Here is a 23,874-nt window from a genome sequence, read left to right on the forward strand (position 1 = left end):
CTTCTTGTAAAATTAGGAGAGATAGTTTTTGAATGATTAAGGACTAATAAGCAATATTTATATAAAGCTATCTGGGCTGTCAACAAAAACGTAGTGGTTTTTATTTTTATGTTTTGAGCATATGTATTTAACAGTTAGATGCTTATTGAAAGTCATTGCTTGTGTTAGTTTTTCATGTAACTACCTTTAGGTTGAAACTCTGCTTTTCCTATAAACCTAAACAATTTAATAAAAGTTACTTTGTAATTAACAAAAAGTATATCTTAATCTGAGATGTCTATAACTCAGGGGTCAGATTGCAATGCAGAATTGCAGGAGGGAGGCATTTAACATGTTATTCTCTCACTTGCTAATTTTAGTTCTCATATCTGGGCATCTGATAGGGACCCAATGCTAGGAAGAGCTTATAACTAGGAGTATCAAGACATTTTTTAATTTTTAGTATGTGCAGGTCAGATTTATCTTCAGGGAATTTACTAGAATAGGTGTTAAATTTGTCAAGTACTTTTTTTTATATCTGTTTAGATTATCATAGCTTTTTTTTTTTTCCTAGTGAATGGTGAATTATATTGATCAATTTTTCAAATATTGAGGCAGCCTTGTATTTCCAGAATAAACTCCACTTGGTCATGATGTAATATCTCTTTTATATATTGCAAATTTGGCTGGCTAATATTTTGTTTAAAATATTTGTATCTGTGTTCACAAAGAATATTGGATTTCTTGTTTTTTCTCTTATTGTCTTTGTCTGGTTTGGGTATAAGATAATGCTTTGGGAAGAGTTTCCTCCAGTCTGGATTGAGCTGGTGTGTGTAACATGCAGATACAGTGTGCTAAGTTATGTGTAAAAAGAGAAGGGGAGGAATAAAACATATATGTACCTGCTTAACTTTACAAAAAGAAGAAATGATGGGAGGTAATGGAACCAAAGGTTTATAGGAGGGAATGAGACTTCTGAAAGTATACCTTTTTCTATAGTTTAGACTTTTCAAAGTATGTTATATTCCATGTTCAGAATAATGATGGGAATGGGCAAAATCTGAAACAAATGAACCAGATTGCATTTAATTTGGTACTGTGCCTGTGTTGAAGAAGAGTAAATCTAAGTAACTTACACAGAATTTGACTATTTACCCTCATCTTGGGTGTAGGTAAGAGGGAGGGATTGCAAACAAATCCTGAACTCTTTCTACTGTAGTTTATTTTTATAGTGATGTGGACAAAGCAACTCTGGCTCACTTGTATGTTGAGTAAATATCTTGAGGTTATTTTGAAGCCAGGACTTGGGATGGAGAGACATATAAACATGGAATGGAGAAAGACAAAAATGAATTCTGTGGGGATATACAATGCAAGGCAGTAGTATAAATTTACTTTTAAAATTTGCATATGTATGTGTAAATATATATGCACATATGTATATGTATGAACATATATGTATCCAAAAATGTATATGCATACATTTCCTAATAGTTCTGTTCAACAGAAAGGCCAAGAAACAAAAGACAGTGGACACATTTAACTCACAAATCTTGGTCTCTAATACTGTTACCAACACAAAGCAGCTAGAGTTCTTCAGAGAAATAAATGGCCAATTCCAGACCCAGGCAGGGTACATAGAATATGACCTTGTATCTTTTTTTTATACTAAAAAATAAGAATTTTTTTATATGGGGGATATCACAATCTAACAACAACATGGATCAGGTGGATATGATGAGACTCTAGATATTACACCCTGAGGTGACAGACACTTCATCCTCTATAGATTCTGGCCAAGACTGTATAACCTGAATCTGATCATGAAGAAACATCAGAACATTCCAAAATGAGGAATGTTCCACTTAATAAGAGGGGAGGGAGGAGGCTGTGTTCTTAGGAAAGAAAAGAAAAAGAAAAGAAAAGAAAAGAAAAGAGAAAAAGCCAGTGTCATAAATGACAAAGGCTGTGGGAGTTCTCCAAATTAAAGAAGGCTTAAGAGAGAACCTGATCCTAGGCTGTATTCCATACTGGATCAGGGGAAATACTATAAAGGACTGTGAATGGAAAGAAAGTGCAAGAGCACATGAACACAATGATAAAGTGGGTAATATTAACAAGGGTGATTTTTTGTATTCTTTTATTTGCAACTTTTTTATAAGTTGGAAATTATTTCCAAAAAAAATATTTAAAGCCTTAAAAAAATCTGCCCTTTACTTTTAGACTTTATTTATTTACAAAGAGCTTGATTCTTGTCTAGAACCGGTTTGAGGTAAACATTTTTATAATTTCCTTTTTGTTGGTGTTGTGGGTCTGTAAACCAACCCTTGTTCAATATCACAATAGTTAGTGGAAAACAAATGAGTCAACGAGTCACCTTGTGGATGGCAAGTGTCTAAAGCGTAATTTGGGGAACGAGGGAGTGGGGGAACTATTTATGATAGTGATTTGTTTAAGTGTGTGGAAGTGTCAACTGAGGTCTTTAGTTATTGTTATTTGCTGAAGAAATATTAGTGATTATTTTATATCAATAAGCTACCTGTTGTCCTCTAAGGATTTAGATTATCTTGTTTTGTAAACTCAGAAAGTTTGTAATTTTAACACTAAGAGAGTAATTATTCATTTGTTTATTTAAAAATGTTTATTGGCCAAAACCGGTTTGGCTCAGTGGATAGAGCATCCGCCTGCAGACTGAAAGGTCCCTGGTTAAATTCCGGTCAAGGGCAGGTACCTTGATTGCGGGCACATCCCCAATAGGGGGTGTGCAAGAGGCAGCTGATTGATGATTCTCTCTCATCAGTGTTTCTAACTCTCTATCCCTCTCTCTTCCTCTCTGTAAAATATCAATAAAATAACAAAAAATAAAATAAAATGATGACATTAATTAAAAAAATGTTTATTGAATGATTATCATGTGCCAGACCCCTTTCTGGACATTGAAGATGTTTAGCATCAAACAAAAAAGGCTCTTGCCTTCATGAATTTTATGATTTTTTTTTTTTGGTAAGAGAACATAGATGAACAGGAATAGAAGGGAAATAAATTAATGTTAATGACGTTGGAGAAAAGTTATTTAGGGAAGTGGGCTGGGGATTCTGGGAACAGAATTGTAACAGTTTTAAATAGAGTGAGGGAGTGAGATGCACAGAGATAATGATTTCTTGAAAAACTAGGCAGAGAGAACAGCAAGTGTAAAGGCTCTGAGGCAGGAGTACGGCCTAGCCTGTATAAGAAATAGGAAAGGATGTCAGTAGGGAATGAGGTGAGAGATAATGGGCGCCAAATTATGTAGATTCTTTTATGCTTTTTTAAAGATTTTGGCATTTACTCTGAGATGAAGAGTCATTGGGAGATTTGGGGCTCAGATGTTACCTTACACATGATTTATGTTTGATTATCCAGATCACCGGCTGCTTTGATGAGAAAGGAGTGACATAGGGCAGGATAGAAGTTGGGATACCAGTACTGACTACACAAAAAGTTCAGTTGAGAGATGATCAAGTTACTGTTTTGGTCAAGTCTCAATGTAGGTGATGAGGAGGGGTCAGATTCTGGAGATATTTTGTTGTTAGACAATAATATTCGTTGATGGCTTAGAGAGAGGGTAAATGCTTAGACTTTAGTGATCTGTGAGAAGAGGAGAAACAAGCCAAGGAGGCTGAGAAGGAGTGTCTAGTGCAATAGGATGAAGCCAGGAGAGTCTTTGTTCTCTGGAAGCCAGGTAAATAGAGTGTATCAGGGCTTGAGGCCCTGTGCTGCAGATGATATGTCGACAACTGACTGGCCTTTTGGTTTAACAGTATGTAGGTAATTGGTGACCTAACGTTTCAGGATATGATGAGGAGCAAAAGTCTAATTGGAGTATGTTCCATTTGACTGAAGAATACAAGTAGATGGAGTATGGACAGCACTTTTGTCACCTCTTGCTGAAAAGGGAATAAAAAATATTGGCCATAACCTGGTCAAAAGTTTGTTGTTGCTGTTTTTCATTTTCTACTGATGGGAAATACTAACACACACACACACACACACACACACACACACACACACACTCTCACGTGCACACAGGAATGGCTTTGCTTTATTGGAAGGAAGAAATTAGGAAGTTGATGATATAGGAGAGAGAAGTAAGACTCCCTACTATTGTGTATCAAAGGGGAAGTGTTAGTTAGACTTGATGTGGTCCCAAAGAGTTCAAGCACAGTAGAAGGTTGGTGGTAAATGTGGATCTGGAAGTTCTTTCTCATTGCGAATTTAGGAATCAAAGCCATTATAGAGTGATTCAGATTTTGTGTGGCTTTTGATACTTTTCCTGCATGATGCTGTTCATTAGGCAATCTACCAGGAGTCCTGAGAAGCCATAGGAGGACTATAGCCCTGCTGGTTAATTTTTTCCCAGGCATTACTCCTTAATCTGATTTGTGTTACACTTAGAGATTCCTAAAACTCTTTTGGGGCTGTCTGGAAAAAACATTATTTCTCATTGATCTTCAAGCAAAAATTTACCCAGCACAATTTTCATGTTAGGTGTAAGAAAATCAACGTAAAGACAGGATTAGTCCGAAGAGGTAAAGCCAATTATCTAGGCAAGTCTGGAATTGGGTCTGTGTGGTGTTCTAATTTATAGAATTTCCCCTTTGACAATAGCACTGACTTTATTTTAAATTGGAGCAAACAAAGCATGAAATAAATAATAAAAATGTAACATGTCGGGGTCAAAATGAGGACTGTCTAAATTTTTATTTAAATTGTGATTTGTTTAAAACTGATACGTGAAATTATTTTATATTGCAGTTACAGTTCACTGAAATATATAAAAGCATTTAGTCTTAGCTGAATTTATATGAAAATAAGGTTCTAAAACAGGATCCATTGCATATTTTAGATTTCTGATATTTTTAGACATCTAAAGTGCATTAATGTACAAAAAATGGATTGAGAAAAACATTAGTACTCTAGGTTTCTGTTTCCAATTCTCTCTGGCCTTTTGCTATTTCTGCTTCTTTATGGCATTACTTGCCTATACCTGGTAATTCAAAGTGGATAAAACCATCATCTGAAACATTTTCATGAAATTGTCAGCAAAGGGTAAACAAGTAAGGAGGAATTAGGCAAAATATATCAATAAGCATTACATAAAAGAGGAAATATGTATTAGCCAAAAAACTTGAAGAAATACTTAGTATCATTAATTAGCAAGAAAATACAAATTGAGACCACAATTAGATGCCATTTTACACCCAAAATTAAAAAGTTGGCATGACCAAATGCTGCAGATATGGATCAATATGAAATACCTATTGCTGGTGGTATTATAAATTACTAAACACATTTTTAAAAAAAAATAAAAATTGCCATCCTCATGAAAAATTGAACATATGCATATTTTTCAACTTCTACACACTTTACTTAAAGAGAAACTTTGGCACTGTGTGATCAGGAGATGTGTATGAGAGTTTTTGTAACAATGTTCATAATAGCAAAGAAAAAAAACACAGGACAAACAAGATGCTATTGTAAAAAAAAGAATAATTCTATTACAGTATGATCACAGTGCAGAATTATTCTGCAATGAAAATGGAAAAATGTTTGAACTAAAACTACATGCAACAACATGGATGCGATCTTGAAAACATAATTTGAATGGAAAAATCAGACCCTAGCCAACAGGTGCTGTTAAATACCACTTTTAACAAAATGATATTGTTGGGGGGTCGGTACATATATAATATACTTTTTAGAAAGCAAAGGAGTGATAAACACAAATTTTAAGATAACAGTTACAGGGACAGAAGGGATAAAAGAGAGGGAGCATGGGATAGAGAGGAACAACTCCATAGAATATTACCAATAACCTATATTTAGATTCTTGAGTTGGGTAACAAGTACCTGTATATTCATTCTGTTGTTTGTTTTGAGTTTAAAACATGTTACAAATAACTGTTGTATGTAGCAATTAATGTAGAAAAGGCATATTTCGAGGTTACAGTTTAGGAGACATTTTATCACTTTTACCTACTCCTTCACTGCTACTTGAATTTCTAAAGTCACTCAGTACTTCACTTGAGGTATCTTGTATTAAAGACTTCTCTCTTATTAAGGCTGTGTCTGCCATCTGACAAGTCACTCAGTAACAACTTGTTGAATGAGTAACCAAATGAATGATTTGGGAAAAAGATTCAGGAAGTTTCTTAGGAACCACTAAAAGGAAGATTTTAAAAATATTTTCCTTCCATCTGGGTTCTTATAAAATAAAAAAGTGATATAGCAAAACTAGGTTATTGTTGCATAGGTTTTTGAGTGATAATTTACTACATTTGAAGGCAATATTACTATGTTTAACCTATTGTAATAATATCATCAAAGAGATGAACAAATATATAACAAAAACAAATAGTTGATCAGCAAAGCATAATGTTGCTGAAAGATGAAACTATTCTTACGTAAAATGTTTCAGAGTTAGAAGATCCATGGGAATTAATTCCAGCTCCTTATTTTGAATAAAAGCTTTGAGAACAAAAAAACAATTAAATCCTAAAACTTGATGAGAGCTGAGTTAAGAAAGATCAGAACCTATGATTCAAATACTAGTGTTTTCATATTAAAATATTGAATGGTAAATTAAAAATATTTAAATATCCTATACAAGACAAGTTAACTCAAGGTTGGTTTATAACCATTGAGTGAGGAAGCAGTGTTTTCTGATTTTAATTTAGAGCAGATTAGTTCAGCTCTATAGCACATTTATCTTCAGATGTTTGACAAATGCACTTAAAGAAATGACAGGAATTTTTTTTCTCTCTTTTTTTTCTTTTTCATATTTGGATTTCTAAAAAGAAAGTGTTTTGTGATGTACACATTAATTCTGGACTGAAAGTGGGAAGAATTCAGTTCTGAATCTGGCTTTGCTGCTAAATAACTGTGTTGTCATTGATTCTTCGCGTAAGTTTTTCGGGTCTGTTTCCTCACCAGTAAAATGAAGACGCTGAACGAGATGGTCTGTAGAGACCATCATTAAATGATTCTGTGTTCTTTATGGCTATTGAATAGCAAATTTTACCTGCCTAAAATAAAGTGCTGTGTGTTCCACTATTAAACCATTGGCAGCACATGAAGAAATAGAGAATCAGTAGAAAATGAATAACTCATGATGCTGAAACATATTCTGAAAATAAACTGGATTTTCTTTTTCTTTTTTTTCATCATAGATATAATACTTGTCCACATCTGCTTCAGGAGGAAAGTGCCTGCTGCAGGTTCATGCCAGCCCAGAACAGAGAATCAGGTCAGTTTTAGGATTGCTATGTCTGTTGAACAAGGAACAGAATCGTTATAGTCTTTGCTGTACCATACCATTGCTCTGGAGAAAGGCCTCTGAACTGTGACTCAAGAGTGGGTTTCAATCATTCCCTCCGATGGCTGGGTAATCTCGGATAAGCCTCCTTTTCTGGATGGCTTTTACTTTTCTGCACCCAAAAAGGATATGTTAGAATAAATTACCTCAGTTTCAATTCTGGCTGGAAAGCATTATTACTTTTGTTGTAGTTACTTACATAGAATAAAATCATGTTTTTAATGCATTATTTTCTTCTTTATTTCCCTAGAAAAATCTAATTGTAACCACAGGCTTTGTAACTCTTTATTGTATTTTATCTCCAGTGACTAGTGCAAATGATGAAATATGTTGTGAGACATTGGAAAGTACTATTGATACCTAGTTGCCTTAGTTTTAGTCTTTGACTTCGCTTTATTTTTGTTGAGAAACTTATTTTTACATGAAGTAATTAGTCCTTCAAAAATGTTCTGCAACTTTGGAGGAGATGACTTTTTGACCATGTTAGTTCTCTTTTGATTGCAAGGGACTGGCTTCAAATGAACTTCAGCAAAAAGGGGAAGTTATTTGTTTTTTGGGTGTGTCAGAGGGGATGCCAAAGGATCCAGGGCCAGAGGTGCAGATGGCCTGCCTGAAAAGCACCCAGGGACCAGGTGCAGCCAGTCTCCCTGGAACTCTCAGGGGTGTGCAGCTCCTGCGCATCTGTCTCACTCTCTGCAGACTAGCTTTCTCCATTCTTGGCCAAGGGAAGCATGTTTGCCACCACCTCCCAAGCTTTATATCTTGTAGTTCAGACGCCCAAAGAAAGGCTAATTTAAGCACCCAATCCCAGATCTCCCAGAACAGACTGATTCTTTAGTCAGGTACTTGTGAACAAGCTGTGACTCAGGGCACAATCATTTTTAAAATTTTGTTTGCCATGGTTGTCTTGCCATCTTTGTTTCAAAGCCTATTTTCTAACTTATTCCTACTAAAATGCAGATAACTAATAATATCATATTACTCTTTCCAGGTATATTTGTATTTTAATTGGTATCAAATGTTAAGCTCAAGCAGTATTTCCCAAACTGTGTAGAAGTGAAATCTTCTGTTCCAGTATATAAAAATGATTAACATAGAGGCAAGAAGAGCATCAGAAATTGAAAACAGCATTTGAGTGTTCAGGGAGTGGAAGAAAATAGGTAACCATATTTTTGTGGTTAGAGGAGGAGGGCAGATAGGCAGAAATACAAAGCTTGGATATAGCAAGTAAAGGAAAAGCTTTTCTATTTGACTATTTAAGAAAAACATTTGAAGGTGGGAGAAAAAAATAGGTTAGTCCCAGCTTACCTACTAACTATGATTTTGGAGAGTTATAAATTATTCTCTGGACACCTCAGTTTACTAAATCCTGGCTACTTACTAGCTTCTTACTTAACTTCTAGACGTCAGTTTCTTCATCTTAAAAATAGAATTGATGGTGCATGTACCTCATAGGGTTCTTGTGAGGAATTAATATATGCTCAGTGTTTAAAAGCAACAGCAGGTTTTGAAATGAGTAGATTAGATTATATGATTGCAGGAGTCCCGGCTAACTAAAATATAAATAAATCTGTGGTCTAAGATTTTCTGATCTGGACTAATGTCTTTTTCCAGAATAAAAACTTGAGACTTAGGATTTTTGGTCATCTACTTGAATCCTGCATTGAGGCTAATTTAGGTACAGCCAATAAAAATTATTTTGAATGAAATATATGTATGTATTAGTTCTCTATTGCTATTGTACATGTATTAATTTGTTAGGGCTCTCAGAGCAACTTAACACATCAGAAATTGTCTTAGTCCCAATTTCCCCTTTTTATAGACACCAGTTACATTGGCTTGAGACCCGCCCTAATGACCTCAGTTTAACTTGTGTACTTCTGTAAAGATCCTTGATTGCTTCTGTAAAGATCCTATCTCCAAATAAGGTCACATTGAGGTGCTGGGAATTAGAACTTCAATATATGAAAATCAAGGGGAATACAATTCTTAGTGCTTGGTTGATTGATTATACACTTGATTAGCATATTGACTTTATTTTTGAGGGGTAGAATTGAGTTTGCATAAAAGGATATGAGTTTGGAGCCATTGCTTAAGTTGTTGACTTAGAGAAAAGGGCATGGAGGAATTCAGTGTGCTATTTTTGCTGTAGGTCTGAAAAGATATTTTTGTAATCACTAAATAATTTTTTGAAATTGTGAACAGTAGGATGTCAACTTTCCATTTCAGTTTTAAACTTTAGCCACTAGCCATTCTTTTGTATTTGGTTTTGACCTCAGGGAAGGGAGTGGGAGGACAGATACCTGTTCCTTTCATTGTTTTGTAAGGGATGTATTCCTTGGTGTTAATGTTATTCATGGGAAACTTGCCCTGGCTCCTCAGTTTTCTGAAGACTCTACTAAAAGTCATCTTTAAGGGTATTAATCTGGTTGTGAGATGACTGACAATTTGGTAGTATCCTAAGAAAATTAATCTTCTCTTTAATGGAAAAAGGAACTATGTCTAAGTTGAGAGAAACATGGAATTTAGGAGGAAGTGTGCTACTTATGTACATTTTGCTCCTAATTTGGTCAGACATCTGTTTTACCTTTACACGCATTTTTTATGTGCTTTCTATAAATGAAAATGAAAAAGGCTGCTGCTCTCCATAAGAGTTTGCAATTGGGAAGTGTTCTATAACATAAGTGACCCGGGAGAGGAAGTGGGGGAGTCAGAAATTTAAGCTCTCAGGCTGTTTCATTATCTTCCTTATGCATAGTGGAGGAGGAACCTCAAAAAGACTAGGGAATCACATTTTGACAGTAAAGATTCTGTATTTTTTGACTGAATGAAGGACTGTTGTGAATGTCTATATGCTGAAGGAGAATGTGAGTTACAGAATGTATAGGGAAGGAAGTACAGGTCCTTTTAAAAATTTATTTATTTATTACTTAAGAATTTTGGGACTTCTTATAAAAATTAAGATATTTTGGTTCTTCTCCCCTCCAAATAGCTGAAATTATTTATAATGGTCTGTCCTCCCTCCTTTCCATCTTCCTTCCTTCTCTTATTACCTTCCACATAGTTTTTGTCCTTTCCATTTGGTTCTTTTATATCTGGTTTTATTACTTATTTGTAAGTCATGTGTCATGTGTTCATGATGCAATAGTTGTTTTTCTCTTTACAGTGTCTTGAGTTCTTTCTTAACTCTATATGATTGCCTACTCCAGATGATGTTGCAAAAAGTTACATAACAATGAATTTTCATAGTTATCTCTGAACTAGTCATGGTTCAAAAGCCAAACTTTTTGATATCAGAATTAAGATTTGATCTGTTTTTGTAAAATCTTCAAAATTTTTACTTTCCTTCAACATCAATAGATTATCCTGTGGCTTTGCTGTGTCTGTGTGGGCTTTTTCTATGGTCAGGGATTGTTGAGGAAAGCTTTACAAAATGTTATCAGAAGGCAAGTTATTCCTCATGAAAGAATACTCTTAGTTTATTGTTTATTGTTTTGAGGCCCCACGATAGAAATTATGTTTTTTCTTAATGTAGGTTTACATTTAAGTCTTGTGGTGGTGGTGGTTTTTTTTTCGGTTTTTTTTTTTTTTTTTTGTATCACACATTTTGATTTTTTTTCATTTTCTGCACAGCAAAAGAATGACTCGGTTCAAGGAATTTAGTTTTATGATGTCACAGATTATGAAATCTACCCTCTTACTCTAATAGCTAACAATAGTAAAAATAATATTAATAGTGAATACTTACTGTTTCCTAGGTTTTTTCATAATATTACATCATTTATTTTTCATAACAATCCTACAAGATTGATTCCATTATCATACTAAGTTTATGCTATTAGTAACAAACAGGCAGGAGAAGTTACAAGGTCACAGGATTAGGAAATGACAGAACCAGGATCAAACCTAGGAGTCTGTCTCCAGGACTCTGGCACTTAACTGCCCTCCTGCACAAAAAGAGTCATTATATTTTTCTTTTCTCTAAAAGAATATGATACATTGTTGACATATTAGAATATATGTTTGATTACACTCATTATATTTAAACATGGATTTTAAATGTTTTATTCTGTTGCTGAAAAAGTAAGCAAATAAAAAATAAGAAATATTTGGAGAAGAATAACTTGTTCTATCTTCTCAGGTAACCCTGTGTAAGGTTAACATCCTATTTTGGCGAAGAATATATTGAGTTATAGTTAAATCCCAGGTTTTGCTGTGTCCTAATCATATTTTTGTTATTTAATATGCTAATTTAACTTACTTTTTCCATTGGAAGTTCTTTACCTAAGTAGATGTACATATTTACCTTTTTTTAAGGAAATTTTTTGAGAACAAATATCCTGGTACCAAAAACTATATAACTCAAGTACAGGATGTACAGCCAGGCTTCCATGGAACTGAGTGCTTTTAGGCACTTATTCTCTATTTCTTTTTCTGCTGCTGCTTGTACTCTTGTTTTTGTTTCTCTGCCAAATGATTTTCTCAGCTTATCAGTGGACAGTGGTCAGTTGGGGCTGTTGATTTTAGCTTTTGATGGTCGTATTCTAAATTCTAACTTGCTGGAAGAAGAATTCATCTGTCTCCTGTTCCGAAGGCTGTGCAGCACTACCCAGTCATGTCATTTGAATAACCTTCACAACCAAGTTGCCTTTTCAATAAGTGCGGAAAGCACAACTTCTCTAAGAAGGGCCTATGTGTAGGAAGAAAGCATCTTTAGTATAGCAGATGAAGCAAATAATTATCTATGAAAATATTTTTGAATTTTAAATTTTGATACATTTTTTAAAATATATTTTATTGATTTTTTACAGAGAGGAAGAGAGAGGGATAGAGAGAAACATCGATGAGAAAGAATCATTGATCAGCTGCCTCTTGCACAACCCTACTGGAGATGTGTCCGCAACCAACGTATATGCCCTTGACTGGAATCAAACCCAGGACCTTTCAGTTCACAGGCCAACGCTCTATCCACTGAGCCAAACTGGTTTCAGCTAAATTTTGATATATTTTAAAGTGACTTTGAGTTAACTGCTTTTTCTTACCTTTGAGGGTGTTGTGATTTTGTGGCAAATTTATTTTCCAATAGCTCATAAGAGTCTGGAATGGTGATACATTTTAAGTCTTATTTAATAGAGGAAAATGGTCTGTGAACTATATGAATGAGTTTTCAGTTATATATTGTAATTGTTTTTTGAAGAAGCATATGTTCTTAAATCATACATATATATATATATATATGGATTTTTTTAGAGAATAAGGGAGAGAGAGAGTTAGAAATATCGATGAGAGAGAAACATAGATCAGCTGCCTCCTGCATACCCTCTACTGGGACCCCTCAATCCACAGTTTGAAACTCTATGTACTGATCCAAACCTGTTAGAGCAGTTCTTAAAATTTTTAAGTAGTGTTTTTTCTGTTGTGTATTCCAGCAGAAACTGGTTACCTTAGCTGTCATTTTTACTTTTTCATTAGATTTATTGTTCTCCTTTCTGCATGCTTTGCCTAGAAGCTGGGTCTCTGAGAGTTGTTTGCCCTTTAAGAATATAAAAAAGTATCTGTCGAAGAATTAACAGAAAAGGGAAGAACTTCTGTGAGATTGTATAAGATGTATGCAAATTATTTAAAGATTTTTATGAAAATGTGATTTACTTCTTTACCTTTTCCAACCTTTGTGTAAGACATTCAAATGAAGACTATACACTGTAGAGTTCAGGGAAAAATTTGTATAGTACACCACATATTTTCATCTTTGGTAACATGGGAAAATTGTATAGTTTAATGTTTAAGGTATTATGATGTCAAAGACATTTGTTTACAGAGGAGAAAGAAAGAGCAGTGCTGTAATTTTGTGTATCCTTCTGCAATCTAACTAGAATGGTAATCATTCTAAGATTTAGCAGGCTAGCACTTTGTAAACCAAAGAGGGAAGAAGTTTCTTATTTCTGCTCTATAAAAAAATACTGGAAATCTAAGGATAAGTGGAAATTCTCTGATGGCTTTTTAATCTTTCTCCTTTTAAACCCCACTTTACATTTTGAAAATTTAAAATGTACAGAGAAATTTATTGAATTTACAGTGTATATCTAAGTACTCTCAATCTGGAGTCAACAATTATCAGTGTTTTGCCACAAACATTCTTGTGTTTACATATATTTCAAAAGAGTTGGTATACTGAACCATTCGAAAGTGATTTCAACCATTGTGATACTTGACTCAGAAATACTTCAGCAAAATAACAATAATCTTATATTGCCATATTTAAATCTAGTCCGTATCTAAATTCTCCAGATGCTCCCAAGATTTCTTTCATAGCTTTTTAAAAAATATTTGCCTATGTCTCCTTATCCTTTTAAAATCTAGATTAGGCTCTGGTTGCTGTGACTCATTTGTTTGGGCGTTGCCCTGTGCAATGTAAGGTCACTGATTGGTCACTAGTTGGTCACTGGCTCAATTCCTGGTCAGAGCACATGCCCAGATTTGCGAGTCCGTCCCTGGAAGGCAACCTATTGATGTTTCTCTCTCCCTTAAATCAATAAAAACATATTTAAAAAATAAATAAGTAAAATAGAGTCTAGAGTAGTTTTCCTTACTCTTATCCTCTGTTTTCCTTCCTTCCTTCCTTCCTTAATACTAACTTTTTGAAGACAGTCCAGAACAGTTTTCTTATAGAAATTTACATTCCACATGTGTTTCTTCCTGGTGCCGGCTTAGTGAAGTTGGGAAATATTTCTTTAACAGGAGCAGGAAGCCACATGAAGTATACAAGAAAAATGTACAAGTGAATTGGATAAAGGCTGGAAGTAGTTATTACAGGGTTGAAGTTAACAAATGAGATAAGATTTATTTCAAGTTAATGGAGCAGAAGTTGGGAAAAGAATAGGAAAATAAAGAGATTGGAGGGAATGCACATGGCACTGAGAGATGGTATTAGGAGAGTTACTTGATAACGAGAGGAGAGGCTTGGAGAATCACAGTCCCCAGCTCCCCTGGGTTAGATATTCATTCTGCATTGGCCTAGTGGTTGAACAAATGAAGATGTTTGAATTTTTGTGCTGACTATACGGGGAGGCACAGTGATGGAAGATGACCTTAGCTGCTATTGCAAAAGCAAAGGAGGTTGTGTACATTAGACCGTTTGTAAATTATGAAGTCTCCTATGGAAGTACAGGTATCACTTTAATATATTGTACTGCTTCTTTCAAATTTTCAGGGGAAATTTTGGAGCCATGATTTGATACTTTGACTATATTTTTATGTTTTATAATGATTGTGAAATGTCTTGATACTATAGAGGGAAGAGTTTCATAATCAGAAGATCTTAAGTTGAAATCTTATTTTACCACATGCTAAACAGCCTTGTTTAAGTACCTTAACCTCTGACCGTTTCCTTCTTTGTGATGACAAAGCAACATCCTGTAGGGAAAGAACAGAGAGGCCTTGGAGTTAGGCAGACCCGTTTCTCAACAGCTGGTTCTTCTGTTGACCTTGAGCCACTTAACTTCTCTTATTCTCAGTGTTCTCTTCTGTAAAAAGGGATTGACAACATCAGTTTCATGTGAATATTGTTAGGGTTAAAGAGATAATTCATGCACATGCTGAATGTGGAGGCTGGCATGTAGAAGTTCTTGACATATGTTGGCTTTCCTTCACAGAATTGTTGTGAGGATCCAATTAAATGGTGAAGTATATGTGAATTCCCATTGTAAGGAATGAAGTACTATGCAGGAAACTTGGCCAATGCCTAGAAAATAGAATATGGATATAGAGTTATATAGTGATTTCCATTTATTATACATTGAAGAAATCTCTGCATTCATGGTTTCCTATGAAATACTTCATAAATGCTATAAATGGCGTGAAAGAAATCTGCTTTCTACGAAAGTAGAGTAAGTTAGTGTAAAACATTTATAATTATACTTTCACATATAGAGAAATGATTCATTGATCTCTCGGGGCTGTGAGGGAAAATTAGTGGAGCTAGGCAAGTATTTGCAGCTTGAATGATACTGTTTTTGATGTAGCTACCAGGAATTTGTGTTTTTATTTTTTATTTTTATAAAAGAATAAAATTGGATTAAAGATTTTGCAATTTGATGGTAGAAAAAAATATTTAGCTCATAGAGTTAAGGAATATTAGTCTGTTATCCAATTGCAATTTTTATTTTTTATAGCTAGGGACATGGTATATGTAACTAATGGTAAGAGTATATATTACTAGTATTACAGATTGGTTAAGACTTCATTAGGGATCTGATTATCTTTTCACCAAAAAATTCAGATGATTTTCTCTTCTCTCATTTTTTACAAAACTTATAGGCAGACAAACTGTTTTTGTAATTGCAAAGATCTCTGAGCACATTTCCCAGTAGAATAGAAGATAGGTCAAACACTTTGGTTTTTAGCTATCATTAAATTCTGAAAGCAATATGTTTGGAGAGTAAATTAAACAACTTTATTGCATATAAAAATTCTTGCTGTTCTATTGGCCATATATTTCCCTGCTTAAACCTGTAGAAATCTAAGCAAAAGAGCCAATCGGTAGACTGATTTTTGATTCTTTCTTTTCCTTTCTCCCTACTCCCTCTAACTTGCGGAAGTTAGGATTAAGTTTATTATGAAACCAGTTCTTTATTGGTTTTTGAAAAACAAGTAGCATTCTTGATTAGAAAATAGCATGGTCAGTGATTGGTTTTGTGCTACTTACCAAAAGCATGAGACACATTGTCCTGTTTGTGTGTGTGTATAATTAACACCTTCTCTCTCAGTTCAATTGAAATTTGTACACTTAAATTTTCAACCTAAAACTTATACAGTTTTGATAGTTAAAAATTTACACATTTTTCTCTTGGATGTTTGATTTTTAAACTAGTTAAAAGAGAAAATTCTAGAGATGGAGGTACAAACAAAGTAAAAATATACAGCTAATGACTTCCAGCCTGCAATGAATTCGGTTTTCATTTTCATGGGTGAGTTTAGCTTATCTGGAATGCTTAGTTCCTGCCAAAAAAACAAAAACCCTTCAATTAGGTTAATTTATAGGCTTCTCTTTTAGTTTGAGCAGTGGAATTGGATGCTTGATTTTAATAGTCTTTCATACTTCTCAGGTGGTGTATTAATTTAAAATTGTGGTTAAAATATACATAATCTAAAATTTACCATTTTAACTATTTTCAATAGCATTGTGTACATTCTGAATATTGTGTAATTATCACCACTGTCTTTTCTGGATTTTTCATCATACTATCTAATAAAAGAGTAATACGCAAATTGACCATAACTCCAACACACAAGCTGGCCACCCCCATGTGGTCAAATATGGCTGTCCCCACGTGAACACAAGATGGCCAGCAGGGAAGGGCAGTTGTGGGCAATCAAGCCAGCAGGAGATGGCAGTTGTGAAGGACCAGGCCTGCAGGGGAGGGCAGTTGGGGGGACCAGACCAGTAGGAGAGGGCAGTTAGGGGCAACCAGGCTTGTAGGGGAGGGCAGTTGGGGGGACCAGACCAGTAGGAGAGGGCAGTTAGGGGCAACCAGGCTTGTAGGGGAGGGCAGTTGGGGGGAACTGGGCCAGCAGGGAAAGGCAGTTAGGGATGACCAGGCCAGCAGGGGAGAGCAATTAGGGGCAATCAGGCCGGCAGGGGAGCAGTTAGGTGTCGATCAGGCAGGCAGAAATGGTTAGGGGCAATCAGGCAATCAGGCAGGCAAGTGGTTGGGAGCCAGGAGTCTTGGATTATGAGAGTGATTCCAGATTGGAGAGGGTACAGGCTGGGCTGAGGGACACACAACACCCCTCCCGTGCACAAATTTTGTGCACCGGGCCTCTAGTTTAAAACCCATTAGATAATAATTCCTCATTCTTGGCCTGTGGTAACCTTTATTCTACTTCTGTCTCTAATGAATGTCCATTTTCCAGATATTTCATGTAAAATATGATCATATATTTATTCTTTCTTTTGTGTTTGACTTATTTCACTTAGAATAATGTTTTCAAGGTTCAATCCATGCTGTAGTTATCATGTATCAGAACTTCATTCCTTTTGTGGCTGAATAGTATTCTATTATATGTGTATACCACTTATTGTTTACCCATTAATCTATTGATGGACACTGGTTATTTCTACCTTTTGCTGCAATGAATTTTGGTGTACAAGTATCAGAGTCCCTATTTTCAATTTTTTTTGCATATATAATTAGAGTGGAATTGCTGAAGCATATGGTAACTCTAAGTTTAACTTTCTGAGAAACTGACATGGTGTATACCATAGTGGCTGTACCATTTTATATTCCCACCACCAATGTACAAGATTTCTAAGTCTCTTCATTCTTGTTAAGACTTGTTATTTTTCATTTTTTAATAATAGCCATCTTAAGTGAATGTGAAGTAGTATCTTATTGTGGTTTTGATGTATCTTTCCTTGATGACTAATGATATTGGGCATTTTTCATGTGTATACTTTCTTTGGTGAAATATTTATTCAAGTCCCTTGCCCATTTTCTTATTGGGTTGTCTTTGATGTTGAGTTGTAGGAGTCTTTATGTACTGTAGATATTAAACCCTAGCCAGAGATATGATTTGCATATTTTTTCCCCGTCCTGTGGCTTGTCTTTTCACTCTCCTATTAATGTCCTTTGATGCACAAAAGTTTTTACTTTTATAAATCCAATTTATCTGGGTTTCTTGTTGTTGCTGCTGCTGCCTTTGGTTTTGGTGTCATATTTAAGAACCCATTGCCAAATCCAAGGTCATAAAGAATGGCTCTTTGTTTTCTTATAAGGGTTGAATAGTTTTAGCTTCTAAATTTAGGTCTGTGGTCCATTTTATGTTGATTTTTGTATAAGATATAAGGTAAGAGTCCAATTTTGTGTTTTGCATGTAGATATTCAGTTTTTCTAGCACCATTTTTAAAATTTTTATTAAACTGTACTTTTTTCATTTAATAATCTTGGTCTCCGTTTTGAAAATCAACTAAGCATATACTATGTGAAGGTTTATTTCTTGGCGGCTCTCTATTGCATTGGTCTATATGTACAGTTCTATACCAGAATAACATTGTTTTGATTAGTATATGAACTGTTTAATTTTTTTATTGACTATTTTACCATTTATAATGTGGGCCTTTAAAATTTTTGCTAATATATAACTTTAAATTTTGCTTTTAATGTTAACTTATTTTTAGTTGAAATACTCCCCAAAAGAACTGCAAATATCAAATGAATACTATTGGAGTTAGTATATCAAGACAATTAACTTTAAAGCAAGCAAATTTGGGGTTATTTAATTGAAATTGAAATTTTTTGGAAATTAGAGGGGAAAGCATGAAGACAAAAATGAAATATTGCTTATATTTGCTCACAAGAAGAATAGAAAGAATGGGAAAGGCCATTTCCTTACATAATCTCGTGACTCCTTAGTTTCTTAAATGTCACTTTCATTTTAGTTCCAGAAGTAATCTACTCAATGAAACTGTTCAGGAAATTTATTGGGTCGGCAACCAAGTAATTGCGGGTTTCACACATATATGGCTTCCGTTGAATTTTTAGGTTTGCAGACGTAGTACAAATGTAAAACACATTTTGTTATTTGATAGTTGGCTATTCAGCTGTTAATCAGTAAAAAAAGTGTTTTGATCTGTTTTGTAGTTTTCGTTTGGCGTTCGTTGAAAAATGGAAAATCAAAAGGAACATTTTCGTCATATTTTGCTTTTTTATTTCCGCAAAGGGAAAAACGCATCGCAAGCTCATAAAAAGTTATGTGCTGTTTATGGTGACGAAGCCTTAAAAGAACGGCAGTGTCAAAATTGGTTTGCCAAATTTCGTTCTGGTGATTTTTCACTCAAAGATGAAAAACACTCTGGTCGTCCAGTTGAAGTTGATGACGCCCTAATCAAAGCAATAATCAATTTGGACTGTCACAGTACAACTCGTGAGATTGCAGAGAAGCTTCATGTATCACATACATGCATTGAAAATCACTTAAAACAACTTGGCTATGTTCAAAAACTCGATACATGGGTTCCTCACGAACTGAAAGAATCACAGTTAACGCAACGCATTAGCAGCTGCGATTTGCTAAAGAAACGTAATGAAAATGATCCATTTTTAAAACGACTGATAACTGGCGATGAAAAATGGGTTGTTTACAACAATATCAAGCGGAAAGGATCGTGGAGCAGGCCAGGTGAACCAACTCAAACAACATCAAAAGCTGATATTCATCAAAAGAAGGTTTTGTTATCAGTTTGGTGGGATTACAAAGGAATTGTCTACTTTGAACTCTTACCACCCAACCGAACGATCAATTCTGATGTCTACATTGAACAACTAACGAAATTAAACAATGCAGTTGAAGAAAAGCGGCCCGAATTGACAAATCGAAACGGTGTTGTATTCCATCATGACAATGCAAGGCCACACACATCTTTGGTCACTCGGCAAAAATTAATGGAGCTTGGTTGGGATGTTTTGCCACATCCACCATATAGTCCTAACCTTGCACCATCTGATTACTTTTTGTTTCAATCTTTACAAAACTCCTTGAATGGTAAAAATTTCAATAATGATGATGATGTCAAATCGTACCTGATTCAGTTTTTTGCTAATAAAAACCAGAAGTTTTTTGAACGTGGGATTATGATGCTGCCTGAAAGATGGCAAAAGGTCATTGATAAAAATGGGCAATACATTACAGAATAAAGTTATTTAGTTCCATGAAAAAATTGTCTTTGATTTTCTTTAAAAAATCCGCAATTACGTAGTTGCCGACCCAATATAAAAGAAAATATTGGTATTTTGTGAGGACCATTTTCAATAAAGAGCTAGCTAATAATGGCAGAATCTTAATTATTAAGCCAGAGCTGAATGACTGTTTTTATTAGGCTCATTTATGTTACAAATAGCTCACTTAATTTTGTGTCCCTTCAGACTTCAATTTAAGATTAGAAAATTAGAACATCAAATACTATTTTTTCTCTTGATATACAAATTTTATTTGTACCACCTCTTTTCAGAGTGGGCTTTTACCCCCTTCTATTTATTATAAAAGAATACATCCTCCAATATTTTAATTTAGTCTTTAAATTAATTATTCAGGATTTAGTATTATGAAATAGAAAAATCTTGTAATAAGAATACTGAATTATAAATTAAAAGCAAGGCTTCAAAGAAAGTACAGTTTAAGCTATTAAAAGTTTTTTCGTAAATTAGTTAATTCTACCTTGAATAAGAAAAGAAAGTTGCATTTTGACACCTGACTCTTAAGTAGAGGTAAGGTCATAAATTCTTTTTCTAATTTACTATAAGGAATGCAATATATACTAATTAAGATAGTTCTGCCCTGGCTAGTGTGGCTCAGTTGGTTGGGCGTCATCCTGTGCACTGAAAGGTCACTGGTTTGATTCCCGGTGAGGGCACATGCCTGGGTTGTGGGCTCAATTCCTGGTGAGCAGCGTGCAGAAGGCAGCCTATTGATCTTTCCCTTTCACATCGATGTTTCTCTCCTCTTTCCTTTCTCTAAAAATAAGTAAAAAACCTTTTCACTTTAAAAAAAAATGATAATTTTATTTGTTCTAAATATTTTTATATTATGATTTTTCTCTTAGTTTTTGGAGATATTAATGATATTCAAATAAAATCATAATAAAGTCCTATTTTTATACCTTCTTAATATTGGATTTTACCTACTACTTTTTTTTTTTTTTTTTTTTTTTTTTGTTTTTTTTTTTTTTTTTTTTTTTTTTTTTTTTTTTTGTAGTGGGGTCAGTACTTTATTTGTTTGTTTATTTAAAAAAATTTCTTTATTGATTAAGGAATTCTATATGTGTCCTTATCCCCCCATTGTCCTCTCACCCCCTTTTCAGGCCCTCCCCCCCAGTGTCTCTGTCCATTGGTTAGGCTTCTATACATGCATACAGGTCCTTTGGTTGATCTCTCCTTCTTACCCCACCCTCCCTACCTTCCCTCTGAGGTTTGGCAGTCTGATCAATGATTTGTTTTACCTTCTTGTTGCTAATGAATTTCAGGCCATCATTCTGCCTAAACTGAATGGTTGCTATTTCCTCATTCCTGTCTGTGTTAGAGAAAGCTCCTTTGGAGATCTTTTCCATCCTGCAACAAGGGTCTTCTTTATGGGATGCAAGTCTGACTTTCTTGTACTCCTTGAAATTCTCAATATCTCCCCATTGCCTTTAGATAAAGCTTGGACTTGGCATAAATTACCTTTCTTTACCCAACTGGTGCTTGTATCTGTAGTCTCTTCATGTGTTGCCATACATACCACTACTTTACTCTTTACACTGTTTTCTCCTCTTATTTTCCTTCTCTCATCTTGTCCTCCCTGTGTCTTTTGAAATCTGATATTGTGTGCTAGGTATTCAAGTAGGGCCATATATTTATCCTGATAGAGCACTTTAACTGTTTTCCCAGACTACTTACTTTATGTCCTCTCTATACGTACTGTCTTATTTTTTCTCTCTGTCTATGAGGACTGGGACTGGGACATAATAGGGAGAGATCTATGCTTATTGAATAAATGAATGTGTATTAGTTACCTATTGATGTAACATATATTTCCCTAAAACATAGGAGCTTATAAAGAAACAAACACTTCTTATCTCAGTCTCTGTGGTTCACATACTCAGGAGTAGTTTAGCTGGATGATTCTGGCTTAGAATCTCTCATGAAGTTATAATCAAAATGTTGGCTTTGCCATCTGAGGACGGAGTGTGCCTAGAGGATACTTCCCTCACATGGCTGTTGACCGATGGCCTCAGTTTCTTTGCTGGCTGTTGGCAGGAACCATCAATTCCTATTCATGTGGACCCCTCCAGAGGGCTACGCGAATGTTCTCACAATGTGGAAGTTGGCTTTCTGCAGAGGAAGTGACCCAGGAAAGAGAGCAAGAAGGAAGCATAATGACTTTTTGGATCTGCTCATACAATCCCTGCCACCATATTTTGTTCCTTAGACACACATCACTAAATATAGCTTATAATTAAGAGGAAAGTAATTAGACTACCTTGAAGAGAGGCATAGCAAAGAACCTGTGGATATATTTTATAAGCACCAGAGAAAAATGTGACAGTAGTTTATGATTCACTCTTGGACCTGACCCTCTTTATAAAACACATTTGTCCAAATGGAAATAAAATTTTAAAGTATGCTTTTATTAGCATTCTAGGGGCCCAGTGCATGAATTTGTGCACCTTAAAAGCAACTGTGGGCTGCGAAGCTGCAGTGGGCACAGGGGCGAGTCTCAGCCCATCCTCTGCACCCTAATGGCCGCTCCTGCCACCGCCGCTGACGGCACTGGCCCCGCTTGCACCTCATGATGGTGTGGAGTGATTGGGGCTGGCACCAGCAGCAGGTGTGAGCAGGGCCAGTGCTGTCAGCAGGTGCAAGTGTCAGCTGCTACCCTGGTTGCCCCTCAGGAGCAGGGGGCGGTGGAGAAGCCCTGAGGGACGATTGGGACTGGCAGCCACTGCTTGCACTCTCTGCCAGCACAGAGTGATTGGGGCCTGCGCCGGGAGCCGGCAGTGGGTGTGAGTGGCGGGTCCGGCAACGGGCGTGAGGGGGGCTGGTGCCAGCAGCAGGTGATAGTACCCGGCGGGACCGCGGCATGTGGGAGCAAAGAATTTTCAGTAATCACCATAGGCTCGCCCCGATGAAACCAACTAGTGCCCTGCCTTGGTCTGGCGCCCCCATTCACCTCCACCATTCTACTGCGGCCAACGCCTGCCATGTTTCATGCTCTGCCGCCTACTGCCAACGCCATCCATGTTCCATGTGTGTAGTGCTCGCTCCCCAGTGGTCAGCGCACATCATTGTGACCAGTTGTTCGGTGGTTCCACCATTTGGTCTATTTGCATATTAGGGTTTATATATACTAGAGGCCCGGTGCACGAAATTTATGTATTGGGGGGGGGGGGTCCCCTCAGCTCAGTCTGCACCCTCTCCAATCCAGGACCCCTCAGGGTATGTCCGACTGCCAGTTTAGGCCCGATCCCCTGGAAGTAGGACATCCCTCTCACAATCTGGGATCACTGGCTTCTAATTGCTCACTTGCCTGATTGCCCCTAACTACCCTCTTGCCAGCCTGGTAGCTCCAAATTGCCCCCCTGCCAGCCTGGTTGCCCACAACTGCTCCTCCCCCCCACCTGCCTGGTCACCCCCAACTGTTCCCGTGCCAGCCTGGTCACCCCCAACTACCCCCTCCCAGCCATCCTGGTTGCCCCCAACTGCCACCCTGCCTGCCTGGTCGTCCTTAACTGCTCTCCCCCAACCCCCACCAGCCTGGTCACCCCATACAGCCTGCTGTTCATTCGTTTGGTCGACTCTCAATAACCCCCCTGCTGGCCTGGTCGCCCCATGCATCTTGTTGTTTGGTTGTCCAGTTGTTTTGGTCATGACGACCCCTAGCTTTTTATATATTAGGATAGATTTTATTTGTTTTTTTATATCTTAATACAAAGTATCTTGTTGCACATAAATATTACTTAAATGAGCTAATTATTTAGATACTTATAATTTTATTGCCATTCTTTCACT

At 36.0% G+C, this 23,874-nt stretch overlaps 1 protein-coding gene across 12 annotated transcripts in view; it reads left to right on the plus strand.

The window, feature by feature from the left end:
- The window catches only part of WDFY3 (WD repeat and FYVE domain containing 3), a 242,839-nt gene that overhangs the window by 9,180 nt on the left and 209,785 nt on the right, over positions 1-23,874 (plus strand). For all 12 annotated transcript variants that reach the window (XM_045571098.1, XM_045571089.1, XM_045571051.1 and 9 more), the window contains exon 4: positions 7,188-7,264. The gene's annotated coding sequence lies outside the window, so the exon portion shown is untranslated. The remainder of the gene's footprint in view (positions 1-7,187; positions 7,265-23,874) is intronic.

This window comes from Pipistrellus kuhlii, unplaced genomic scaffold (genome assembly GCF_014108245.1).
Source record: "Pipistrellus kuhlii isolate mPipKuh1 unplaced genomic scaffold, mPipKuh1.p scaffold_m20_p_1, whole genome shotgun sequence".
NCBI lineage: Eukaryota > Metazoa > Chordata > Mammalia > Chiroptera > Vespertilionidae > Pipistrellus > Pipistrellus kuhlii.